Below are 14,125 nucleotides of genomic sequence, written 5' to 3'. Positions count from 1 at the left end.
GCTCACTCTGATTTCTGAAGCTATCAAGCAGCAAGAACTCCTGTTCTTTGGGAAACTTTGGGAGACCAAATTATTAAATATTTTTCTTATATAAAATGATATATACATATTTTATTTATTTCTTCCTAATAACTACGGTCTTGCATACAATTGAAATAAAAATGCCAGATGAAAATAAAATCAATGGATCTTTTTATGTAAAGAAGGTTTTTGTTGTTCGGTTTTGTTATGTTCCATTTTTTTTGTTTGTTTTTGTTTTTTTGCTTTTGCTTTTTACGTGGTCCCCTCGACAGGTGAAAGGAAAATAGATTAGAATGCCTAAATTGAAAAAGTCATTAATAATATGCTTTCTGCATCAATCATATTCAGCTAGAAATCAGTGACATGACATCAGGAAGTAATCCATGTTTCAAAACTACTTAAACTATTTCTTTCGTCACCAATATTGAACTCAGTTGGCATAGTTAAAAAATGTTGCCGACATAAACCAATTGAAATTGTGCTATGCACTGATCAAATGCTTGTACACATTTGCATCATTCATTTTCTAATTTTTTTCTTTTTTCTTTTTTTCGGAGCTGGGGACCGAACCCAGGGCCTTGGGCTTGCTAGGCAAGCACTCTACCACTGAGCTAAATCCTCAACCCCCTCATTTTCTAAATTTTAATGTGTAAGTCTGCCTCTCACAGGTGATTTGCCTTCCTCCAATGGGAGTAAGGCGAGATTTTAAATGTGCCTGTTTCCGGTTCCCAGTTTACAGAGTATGGTGATTTGTCCGTAAGACAAAAAGGGAGGGTGTTTATGTGTGATTTGGGAAATTTTGTCTTTATTCAGCCATGTGGCACCGCTCCTTTCCTGAGGATGTGAGTAGAAAACAAAACACACACAACACTCCACCTGCACGCCAGATTACAACACAGCAGGGCTGAAAACGAGGACTGTCTCACTTCTCCAGAAGTGCCATTGGATTTTAAAAGGGCCCAAATGAGTTCTGACTCCAGGTGTGTTCTTAACCTGGAAAAGAGAAGGTACAAAGAAGCATCTTGCATGACAGTGCCTCAGATGTGAAACACAACTGGAACTCCAGTAAGGGAGGAGAGGCCCTCGGTCCTGTGAAGGTTCGATGCCCCAGAATAGGGGAATGCCAGGGCAGTGAGGTGGTAGTGGGTGAGTAGGTGGGGGGAGCACCCTCATAGAAGCAGGGGGAGGGGGATGGGATTGTGGGATTGTAGAGGGGAAAACAGGAAAGTTGATAACATTTAAAATGTAAATAAATAAATATGCAATAAAAAAGGAGTTTCAAGCACTTAAGAGATTCAAGGACACACTCTACTTGGAAGCATTTAAAGAATAAAACCAGTGACATCCCTTGCGCTTTCTTTTTTTTTTTTTTTTTTTTTTTGGTTCTTTTCTTAGGAGCTGGGGACCGAACCCAGGGCCTTGCGCTTCCTAGGTATCCCTTGCGCTTTCTATCTGTGCCCGGAGCTGACCCTGTGCCATAGCTCTCTGTTCCCTGATCCCACCAGGAGAGAGCTGGTCTCCCAGGAGGGCTGACACACAGGGTTACAGGAGGGTCAAGCCACTGTCAGAGAGAGCAAGACCAGCTAACACCAGAGATAATCAGAAGGCAAGAAGCAAGTGCAAGAACCTAAGCAACAGAAACCAAGTTCACTTGGCATCATCAGAATCCAGTTCTCCCACCACAGCAAGTCCTGGATACACCAGCACACTGGAAAGGCAAGATTTGGATTTAAGAATCACATCTCACGATGATGTTAGGGAACTTAAAGAAGGACATAAATAACTCCCATAAAGAAATATAGGACAACACCGGTAAACAGGTAGAAGCGCTTAAAGAGGAAACACAAAAATCCCTTAAAGAATTACAGGAAGACACAACCAAACAGGTGAAGGAATTGTACAAAACCATCCAGGATCTAAAATTGGAAATAGAAACAATAAAGAAATAAAAAAGGGAGACAACCCTAAAGATAGAAAACCCAGGAAAGAGATCAAGAGTCATAAATGCTAGCATCACCAACAGAATAGAAGAGATAGAAGAGAGAATCTCAGGGGCAGAAGATACCAACTTCAGCAAAGTGGCTGGGTATAAAATTAACTCAAATAAATCAGTAGCCTTCCTCTACACAAAAGAGAAACAAGCCGAGAAAGAAATTAGGGAAACGACACCCTTCATAACAGACCCAAATAATATAAAGTACCTCGGTGTGACTTTAACCAAGCAAGTAAAAGATCTGTACAATAAGAACTTCAAGACACTGAAGAAAGAAATTGAAGAAGACCTCATAAGATGGAAAGATCTCCCATGCTCATGGATTGGCAGGATTAATATAGTAAAAATGGACATTTTATCAAAAGCAATCTACAGATTCAATGCAATCCCCATCAAAATACCAATCCAATTCTTCAAAGAGTTAGACAGAACAATTTGCAAATTCATCTGGAATAACAAGAAATGCAGGATAGCTAAAACTATTCTCAACAATAAAAGGACTTCAGGGGGAATCACTATCCCTGAACTCAAGCAGTATTACAGAGCAATAGTGATAAAAACTGCATGGTATTGGTACAGAGACAGATAGATAGACCAATGGAATAGAATTGAAGACCCAGAAATGAACCCACACACCTATGGTCACTTGATTTTTGACAAAGGAGCCAAAACCATCCAATGGAAAAAAGATAGCATTTTCAGCAAATGGTGCTGGTTCAACTGGAGGGCAACATGTAGAAGAATGCAGATTGATCCATGCTTATCACCCTGTACAAAGCTTAAGTCCAAGTGGATCAAGGACCTCCACATCAAACCAGACACACTCAAAGTAATGTGAAGAAAAACTAGGGAAGCATCTGGAACACATGGGCACTGGAAAAAATTTCCTGAACAAAACACCAATGGCTTATGCTCTAAGATCAAGAATCGACAAATTGGATGTCATAAAACTGCAAAGCTTCTGTAAGGCAAAGGACACTGTGGTTAGGACAAATCGGCAACCAACAGATTGGGAAAAGTTCTTTACCAATCCTACAACAGATAGAGGCCTTATATCCAAAATATACAAAGAACTCAAGAAGTTAGACCGCAGGGAGACAAATAACCCTATTAAAAATGGGGTTCAGAGCTAAACAAAGAATTCACAGCTGAGGAATGCTGAATGGCTGAGAAACACCTAAAGAAATGTTCAACATCTTTAGTCATAAGGGAAATGCAAATCAAAACAACCCTGAGATTTCACCTCACACCAGTGAGAATGGCTAAGATCAAAAACTCAGGTGACAGCAGATGCTGGCGAGGATGCGGAGAAAGAGGAACACTCCTCCATGGTTGGTGGGATTGCAGACTGGTACAACCATTCTGGAAATCAGTCTGGAGGTTCCTCAGAAAATTGGACTTTGAACTGCCTGAGGATCCAGCTATACCTCTCTTGGGCATATACCCAAAAGATGCCCCAACATATAAAAAAGACATGTGCTCCACTATGTTCATCGCAGCCTTATTTATAATAGCCAGAAGCTGGAAAGAACCCAGATGCCCTTCAACAGAGGAATGGATACAGAAAATGTGGTACATCTACACAATGGAATATTACTCAGCTATCAAAAACAACGGCTTTATGAAATTCGTAGGCAAATGGTTGGAACTGGAAAATATCATCCTGAGTGAGCTAACCCAATCACAGAAAGACATACATGGTATGCACTCACTGATAAGTGGCTATTAGCCCAAATGCTTGAATTACCCTAGATGCCTAGAACAAATGAAACTCAAGACGGATGATCAAAATGTGAATACTTCACTCCTTCTTTAAAAGGGGAACAAGAATACCCTTGGCAGGGAAGAGAGAGGCAAAGATTAAAACAGAGACTGAAGGAACACCCATTCAGAGCCTGCCCCACATGTGGCCCATACATATACAGCCACCCAATTAGACAAGATGGATGAAGCAAAGAAGTGCAGGCAGACAGGAGCCGGATGTAGATCGCTCCTGAGAGACACAGCCAGAATACAGCAAATACAGAGGCGAATGCCAGCAGCAAACCACTGAACTGAGAATAGGACCCCCATTGAAGGAATCAGAGAAAGAACTGGAAGAGCTTGAAGGGGCTCGAGACCCCATATGTACAACAATGCCAAGCAACCAGAGCTTCCAGGGACTAAGCCACTACCTAAAGACTATACATGGACTGACCCTGGACTCTGACCTCATAGGTAGCAATGAATATCCTAGTAAGAGCACCAGTGGAAGGGGAAGCCCTGGGTCCTGCTAAGACTGAACCCCCAGTGAACTAGACTGTTGGGGGGAGGGCGGCAATGGGGGGAGGGTTGGGAGGGGAACACCCATAAAGAAGGGGAGGGGGGAGGGGGATGTTTGCCCGGAAACCGGGAAAGGGAATAACACTCGAAATATATATATGAAATACTCAAGTTAATAAAAAAAAAGAAAAAAGAAAAAAATGAAAAAAAAAAGAAAACATTGACACAACAGTCACAAAAATGCAAAAAAAAAATCTCTTAACCCAAAACATCCAGGCTACAATGAGAAGACTAAACTTAGGAGACTTTCGTAATTCGTGTGAGTAGTTCCTTCCTCAGCCTCAGCAGTAGAACACCTTGCCGCTTCACCATCTTTTGACTCAAAGAATATAAACACTAAGATATTCCTATATGTGCACATATATAGGAATTACACATCTTCAAAAATATTCATAGCAGCCCCATCTTCATAGTATTTTTGAGAAAGAAGAAAAATCCTGTGGACTGTTAAAAGCTCTTCAGTCCCTTTTCCTTAGTGAAAATGTAACTAAATTCCTTGTTATATTAATTACACCTTTTCACTTTTTTAGCTTTTGACAAAACTGAGGACTAGACTGAAGACCTCCTGTTTACTAAGGAAGAACTCTTCCTCTAAGGTATATCCCAAGTCTGTCATTACACACACCCCCATAAAAAATTCATGCTGAAGAATAATTTCATATATCAAATATTAGAATGAAACCATCAAGCTGATATCTCATAGTTTAACTATAATGATCTACAAGATATATACAAGGCTTATTATTATTTTTTAGTATACGAACTAGTTTAGAAAGAATGATACTAAGAAATGCTACTTTACAATGCTTGGAAAATATTTTAGCACTGACAATGTAGTTAAAACCAATGAATAATAGATCAGTGACTTCATTGATTTCTCCTATATTTCTCATATAACTTTTCAAGGGCTCATACACACTCATCTATAAATACCTAAACTGTATTATTTTTCCATTTTTAAATTACTATAAAGAAAGCATTAGAAAATCAGAATTCTGGTCTGGTTATTTCCACAGTGAACACTATGAAACACTATTGAAAAGCTATGCAAAGGTGTTCTTCTGGATTTTGACTTTCATATAATTATATTTGTGCAAGAGAATGAGACTGCTCTCAGTTTAAGGAGGGTGCACTGGCTTTCTGGGGTGATTACAAAAGGTTCCTACTAACCCTGCTGCTTTAAAGGGTAAAGAGTGGTTCTATTGCAGTCCTGGAGGCAAACCCTATATCAGCATCCCTGGGCAAAGCCCAGGTGTCAGCCAAGACCTGTTCACCAACTTTCAGAAAGGATCTGTCTTTTGCAATTTCAGGATTCTGGAAGCTGCTACTATTCATTAGTTTGTGGCTACATAGTTGTAATCTCTGCCTCTGTAATCCTTTTGTTATCCCCTCTTTCTGCATCATTTTTCCTTCACCTACCTTTCTAAGACCATCTGTGGTGGCACTTAGAGTCGATCCTATAATCAAGATCTATTCTTCATCCGCAGATCCTTAACTTGGTTACACCTTCAAAGTCTTTCTCTAACTAAGGCCATATTTACAAGTCCTAGGGGTTGAAGCCATTTTGTACCCGGGAAATAACTTAATGTAACCATAGCTAATTAAACCTTCGTGGTAAAGCACTGCTTAATAGAGATTCTTGTTTGTTAGGAGTGAGATCTTTAAAGTCTTTAGTTGAGGGCAGGCAGGGTACAGATAAGAGATTTACCTCATACTTAAAATTCTTGAAAAGCTTCACATACATATGGAGGCCAAAACTAACTATAATTTGTAGAATAATACATGAAGACCATGCTACAATCTGTATGCTTGTATGTATCTCAAACAGAATGAGTCTACATATATTTATCGGAGATTAATCATTATAGATGAAATTTATCAACTTTTAAGTAAATTTTATGTACTAAGAATTTGTAGATTCATATCCCACCTTGAGCTCACCAAATGGAAAGGCTATGCTTCAGTGGTTAAAACAAAGAATGATTACTGTACTATCCACAATGAAAATGAATACACAGGAAGAGTCAGAAAGGAGTGGCCATTTTCAGTAACCATTTGTTTTTTTGTCATTTATATACCTAAGAAATAATATCCTGGAATTCTCAGTTAACACTCCTTACCAAAACACTTAGGTGCAGTCTTAGTATGAACTTGAAGAGAGAATGAACTGGGATACATGGTTCATCATTTCATTTTGCAGAGTGTTTTAGGAATTATAAAATCTGTGAAATCAGATCACAACTGTTAGAAAATAATGTAATAGCATACTATATGAATGTAATAGCATACTGTCAGAAAGGTTAGACATCACCTGGATCTTGGTCAAGTATAAGAATTTTTCTCTTATACTATTACAGTAAAATTTTTCTCTTTTACTATTACAGTAAAAAAATTGCAAAACCAGTGTATTGATGTCTATTTTTAAACATGATTCAGATAAATGAATGTGGTCAAACTAAAAAGTGTAAATAAGTCAAAAGTTGTTATCTACAGAAAAGTGTAATATTTTGATTGTAAAAATCGAATTGTGGCTTCTATCTCTGTAGTGACAATGGATGTGACTTCACACCTCTATCCTCGAGCTCTGGAATTTTCAAACATGACTTGCCATTGACTTACAATAAGTGAGAGAGTAAATATATATGTAAATTGAGAATTTTTTCAAATAAGAACTGATGTATTCATAGAAATATTATCAATGTTGGTGATCTAATGACCAACAATCTGTCATAGTGGTTGATATAGAAATAGAAAAAGTTTCTAAATATAATGCATCAGTCCATACCTTATGACAACAAAACATATAATCACATCCAAGTGAAAACATTTTTATGAATATTTATGATTTACTTCCATTGAATGAATGGAATATTGGGAAAATTTATTATTAAAATTACCCATTGCTCAAACTGTATTCTGTGGTATGACATTCTTCAGTAATATGTGTTTGCATGAATGTTTACTAGGGTATCTCTTGTTCTGGACCTGCACATTGGGGTGAGCATTTCTAAAGTCACTTTAGTGTTTTTTATTATTTTTAATACAATGTATGGCTTACATTTTGTGTGGAAAATTCTCAGTTTATTTGACTTAAATACTCTACTGTCAAGCAGAAATCCAGACATTTCATTTACCACCTTGTTATCTAGCTCAGATTTTTTTTTAATTTCACATGTATTTTTGTTTAGTCTACAAAGATATCTGTATTCCATGTGTGTGCCTGACGGCCTCAGTAGCAAGAAGAGGGCATCAGATAACCTGGAACTTGAGTATAGACAGTTGAGAATTGCCATGTACCTTTAAGGAATTGAACCAATGTCCTCTGCAAGAGTATCGAGTGCTCTTAAGCACTAAGCCATCTCTCCATCCCCTTTACTTTAGAAAAGAATAACATGAATTACTCCTGTATTTGGATACGATCAATTAGGAATTGTGCAACAAAACCACTAACCTTGAAAAGTGATTATGTTTTTAATTTATTATGAAAACAAGCATATGTGAATGAGAGATTTGAAATATGGAGATTCAAGCAGACTTATTTATCCTGTGGGATGTAATCTGAGAATATGTTTCCTCATATATAACAAATCTTGATTCCTTTCTGAAAAGAATGATGTGTATTGTTCACTTGACATCGCACCAACTTAATTTGCCTTTCTTGAACCCCCTCCACAGTATTTGCTCATCTTTATTTGTAAGCTTCATCTGAGCAATAACAGACCCATATGGCATTCCAAAAACCTTGAAGTGACAGTGAGACTATAAACAGAACAGATTAGGCTTGCATTGTACTTATTTGCAGTTTCAGCTTTTGCCAAGATACAGAATTACTTTACAGAAACATTTTTTATTATACTTAGCAAGAGAAGAGAAGGATGAATTTGAATTGTAAGTGTGTGTGTGTGTGTGTGTGTGTGTGTGTGTGAGAGAGAGAGAGAGAGAGAGCAAAAGCCTCTTTCATAAAATAAAAAACTATTTTACATAAGTGATGGATTTAAAAATAAATCTGTAGGATCACAAATATTAGTTATATTTAATCTGATTTCCTATATATTATATATATTACATATATTTTTACTTTTTATTTACTGGTACAATTTGATTAAAAGTTGATAATGAATCTAATTCATGACTTCCTTTCACATACATTATATGAAATTATCAGTATATTCAGATAAACAAGATAAGACAAGTTTTATTATTCTATTTTTTAAGTGTTTTCCACATTCTCCTTTCTCTTAGAATAACGTTTACACATCCACATTTAGACACTCAGATGTTTACTAGTTTTGTAGAATTTAACACAAGATCTAAATTGAAATCCATCTTTTCTGATTTTCTTATTTCAAACCCTTTCTACTCCTTCATTCTTTTTCTTCTCAAAGTGTCCCATGTGTTTTGTCAATTATTTTCTATACATAAAATGAGGGGAAATAAACCACTCTGAAATAGCATTACACCTCCAACACATACTTCCCTATTTTTCCAACATAAATTTAGGAAACTGTTTCCTCAACATTCTCCAAATTGATTTATTTAAAAAGTATGAGACTCAGCTACAACTCCAGAGATTTCCTTATTTCTAAAAGGACTTTTATCCTATTTTTCTTGCCTCCAGTACAAAGCTTTGTACCTCATTACTCCCTTCAACATTATTCCTGATTCACAAATGCTCTCTGCCATCATTTCTGCCACTGTCAGAATCACTGTTCTGTTGTTGGGAAGAAACATCATAACCAAGACAACTCTTATAAAAGGAAGCATTTAATTGGAGTGCCACTTATTGTTTCTGAGGGCAGAAAGCAGAGAGGCATGGTGCTGGAGTAGTGTCTTAGAGCTTTACATCCTGATCTATAGATGTCAAGCAGAAAGAAGAAGAAAAAGAGACAGACAGAAAGAAAGACAAAGACAGACAGACAGACACACACACACACAGTGAGAGAGAGAGAGAGAGAGAGAGAGAGAGAGAGAGAGAGAGAGAGAGATTGGAGCAGGAGTGAGTTGTTGAAACACCAAAGCCTTAATTTCTGTGACACACCTCCTCTAATGAGGCCCCACCTTCCCTAACTAGGCCATATATCTTAAACATTCCCAAAATGACCCCACCTACTGGGAACCAAGCATTCAAACACATAATACTATAACAGCCATTCTCAATCAAACAACCAAACCCACATATTTACTAGCAGTCATTCCTTAAAAACTGTTCATTTAATTTTTTTGGTAGCATGAACTAAAATGCAAGATCCTTTGACACATACATATTTAACACCAGTTTAAAGTTATGCAACTTGATTATTATTTTCTATTTCAAGGAAATCAATGGCAAAGTCATTTAAGCATGAGTTATGTGTTCACAGCCTTTTGCTTCATTTGTCCATTCACTCTTGTCCATTTTTTCTTAACTAAGTTTTTTCACTCCTCTGATTCATTTTACCCCAAGCCTGGAGAAAATGCCTATTTTACTTTTAATAGTAGTTAAGTATCATCTTTACAATAAAAAGCATCATGGTTGATATGGAGTTCTTAGAATCACCTCTATTTGTCCCAGCTCTACTTTGTCTCATTATATTAAACAGGAAGTTTTTCAAAAAATAACATTTGTAATTGATAAATATCATGTAATATTTTATTTTAGTATCTAAAAATGTACCTTTAATATTTAGTTTAAAAAAGAGAAACCATTTAATCTGATAATAATGAAAGATTTCTTACTACGCTTTTGGCATTATAATACAGACTTACAAAGAACCTGATGTTCACATGATTAATGTATTCTTTCAATGAGATCACTCTTCCACCTCTGTAAATGTTACTTTACATCCTCATAGAAAGGAATGAGATGAGAACTGTACTCTTGCTTTAGGAATACTTGGCTTAGGCTGAGCCCAGAGCATTTCTAACAGTTCCTAGGCCTAGGCCTGGAAATTTCTAGCATCTGTACAATCTGATGTTCTGCAAACCTGAACCTTGAAGGCTTCAGCTTCCAGCTTCTGCTAACCTAGGTTTAGCATGTTTCAACCTTTGAAACTTACTGCTGAAAAAACACTCTTCCTAGCTCTTTCTGAAATCTGGCTGGCTAGTTCAAGTTAACTGTTCTTGCTCAAACTCCTCTCCGAGCTGACTGATTCAAATTGGCTTATTTTGGCTTCTGACTGAATTACTGTTTGGGAAAACTATCTCTGAACCCCATGAACTGAACTGAATTGAACAGAACTGGACAAACTAACTGAACTTAATTGTATTCAACTGAACTTCTCAATTCAATTCAACTCCACCTCTCTCCCTGAAACACTCTTAAATAGCTTTTCTTTCCTGTTGTCTTATAAGTTAGACATATCCTGAGGAACCTCCAGATTGATTTCCAGAGTACTTGTACCAGTTTGCAATCTACCAGCGAATGAATAGTGTTTCTCTTTCTCCTCATCTCCTCAGCATGTGCTGTCACATGAATTTTTGATCGTAGACATTCAGATTGATGTGTGGAATCTCAGGGTCATTTTAATTTGCATTTCCCTGATGACTAAGGACTTTGAACATGAAGACCCAGTTATACCACTCTTGGGCATATACATAGACAATGCCCTATCATGCCACAGGTGCACATATTTCACTATGTTTGTAGCAGCCTCATTTGTGATATCTAGATGCTGGAAACAATGCAGATGTCTCACAATTGAAGACTGGATACAGAAAATGTGGTTCATTTACACAATGGAATACAACTCAGCTATTAAAAACGAGGACATAATTTTTTTTGGAGACAAATGGGTGGAACTAGAAAATAACATTCTGAGTATGGTAACTCAGACCCAAAAGGACATGCATGGTATGTACTCACTAATAAGTGGACATTAGCTAAGAAAAATGCAGAATACTTAAGACACAATCCACGGAACTCAAGAAGGTTAACAAGATGAAGGGCCCAAGAGAGGATGACTCAATCCCATTTGGGAAGGAGAAGAAAGCAGCCACAGGGGTGACCTGGGTGGGAGAGGGAACGGGGAGGGGAAAGGGGGAACATGATCAGATAGTGTTGGGAGGTTGGTGGACAGGACTGAAACCATGAGGACAAGCAGAAAGAATGGAAACAGGCAACCTCAGAAGGTGGGAGGTGGGGAGACCCGCTAGAATGTACTAGAGACCTGGGAGGTGAAAGACTCTCAGAACTCAAAGGGAGGGACACGGAACGAAATGCTTAACAGTGTGGAGGGGGGAACTTGTAGGGTCCACCTCCAGTGGATGGGCAGGATGTCAAGTGGAGGGTCAAAAGCTCTGACCCAGAGTTGTTCCTGTCTGAAAGAACTGCAGGATCAAAAATGGAGAAGAACTTGAGAGAAAGGAGGTCCAGTGACAGGCCCAAATTGAGATCCAGATCAAGGGGAGACCCTGGGTGCTTGCAGACTGGAGCCTAGCGTGGCTGCCCTCTGAGAAGCCAAACAAGCAGCTGAAAGAGTCAGATGCAGATTCTAGCACCCAAGCAATGACTGGAAGCCAGGCACTCCTGTGGTGGAATTGAGGAAAAGCTAGAAGCTGAGGAAGAGGGCAGCCCCATGGGAAGACCAGCAATCTCAAGCGAGCTGGACCCCTGAGATCTCTCAGACATTGAGCCACCAACCAGGCAGCATGCGCCAGCTGATATGAGGTCCCGGTATATATAGCAGAGGACTCTTTGGTCCGGCCTCGTGAGAGAAGATGCACCTAACGCTGAAGAGATTTCAGGGCCCAGGGATTGGGGAGGCCTAGTGGGGTGGGATTGGGTGGGTGGGGACATCCTCTTGGAGGAGGTTGGAGGAGGAATGGGATGAGGAACTGCTAGAATGTGGACCAGGAAGGGGATAATGACTGTACTGCAAAAAAGAATTAAAAAATAAAAATAAATGTTTTTTTTAAATAAGGAGTTTGGCACATCCTATTCTAACTCATTCTGTCAAATCTTTCTTCCATTTCTCACCTTGTCTGTCTTTTATTTAGATTTCAGTGTTTGGGATTAAAGGTGGGTACTAAGAGCATGTCTATATTTTACCATTCTTCTTTTCCATATAAAATGATATAAATAGTTTTATTTATTCACTACATGGAGAAGGTTCCAGTATTTTTTCACATGCTTTTAAATCACATTTTAAAATAATATTAATAAATGCTTATTAGTTTGAATAACCACTAAGCCTTGAAAAAATGTGCTCAGGAGCAGAGATGTTCACATACAATGCACTCTCTATGTAAACAGAAGGCTATCATTTAAGATAAGACTAAGAAATACTCTCTGATTGGTGCCTAACATAACTCTTATCAGAGCTCACAAATATTTATTGTCTGTTTAGGCTTTGGTTTTCTGAGGAACTTTGTGGAAGAGATTAAGTTAAAAAAAAAACACACCCAGACATTCATTGCAATTAGTGAAGATTTACAGAAGAAGCACATTCCTACTTGTAATACATTCTGATTAGGCCAATTCACATAATTTTATAATAATTATAGCTCATGATTGATTATCACTCTTTTCACATGAACTTCCAACAACCACCATCTCTTGTGATTTTGCAATTACTTGCAAGATATTTTTAAACAATTAAATGCAATAAATAGTATTAAAGTAAATTCATTTGTTATATAAAGTTCTAAATTTACCCAAATTTACATGTAGCTATCTACCTAATATACCAAAACAAGCATATATATGTAAGTCCATACATGTACATAATATATACATATATATATATACCTGCACATACATACACCTATAAACAATAGACTTACATTTATATACACAGATGTATGCATGCAAACATACAAATATACAAATGTAAAGACATACCAATATACACACACATAAGCACTTTTCTATGTACACATACTCATATATATACACATACATGTATACCTACACACACAAATACAAGCAGAAACAGGAATACATACACTCAAACATACATGCCTATACACATAACACACGAGGAAACAGTAGACACCAGCATACATGTACATATATCTATAGATATACATATACATTCACAAAATACAACCTTTCCTCATGTTAAAATTATTAAAAAGACCAAGAATTCAAGGCCTTTACCTAGACATAATAACAGCAAACCAACAACAAATAACACATTAACTGGAGAGATACTTGAAGCAATTCACTAAAATCAGGGACAAGACAAGAATGCCCACTCTCCCTATATCTATTCAATATAGGACTCAAACTTCTAGCTAGAGCCATAAGACAACAAAAGGAGATCAAAGAATACAAATTGGCAAAGAAGAAGTCAAGGTTTTACTATTTGCAGATGATGTGATAGTATACATAAGTGACCCCAAAAATTCTATCAGAAAACTTCTACAGCTGATACATACTTCAGCAAAGTGACTGGATATAAAATTAACTACAATTTTAATAAAATAAATCAGTAACCTTCCCTTATACAAATGATAAACAGGCTGAGAAAGAAATTAGGGAAACAACACCATTCACAATAGTCACAAATAATATAAAATACCTTGGTGTGACTCTGAAAAACAAGTGAAAGATCTATGAAACAAGAACTTCAAGACTTTCAAAAAATCAAAGAAGACTTTGGAAAATAAAGAGATTCCCCATGCTCATGGATTGGTAGAATTAACATAGTAAAAATGGCCATTCTGTCAAAAGCAATCTACAGATTCAAAGCCATCACCATCAAAATTCCAACACACTTCTTTAGAGTCATGGAAAAAGCAATTCTAAATTTTATATGGAAAAACAAAAACAAAACAAAAAAAAAAACAGGATAGCGAAAATAACCTTTT

This window comes from Rattus norvegicus, chromosome 9 (genome assembly GCF_036323735.1).
Source record: "Rattus norvegicus strain BN/NHsdMcwi chromosome 9, GRCr8, whole genome shotgun sequence".
NCBI lineage: Eukaryota > Metazoa > Chordata > Mammalia > Rodentia > Muridae > Rattus > Rattus norvegicus.
This window is presented reverse-complemented; position numbering follows the sequence as displayed.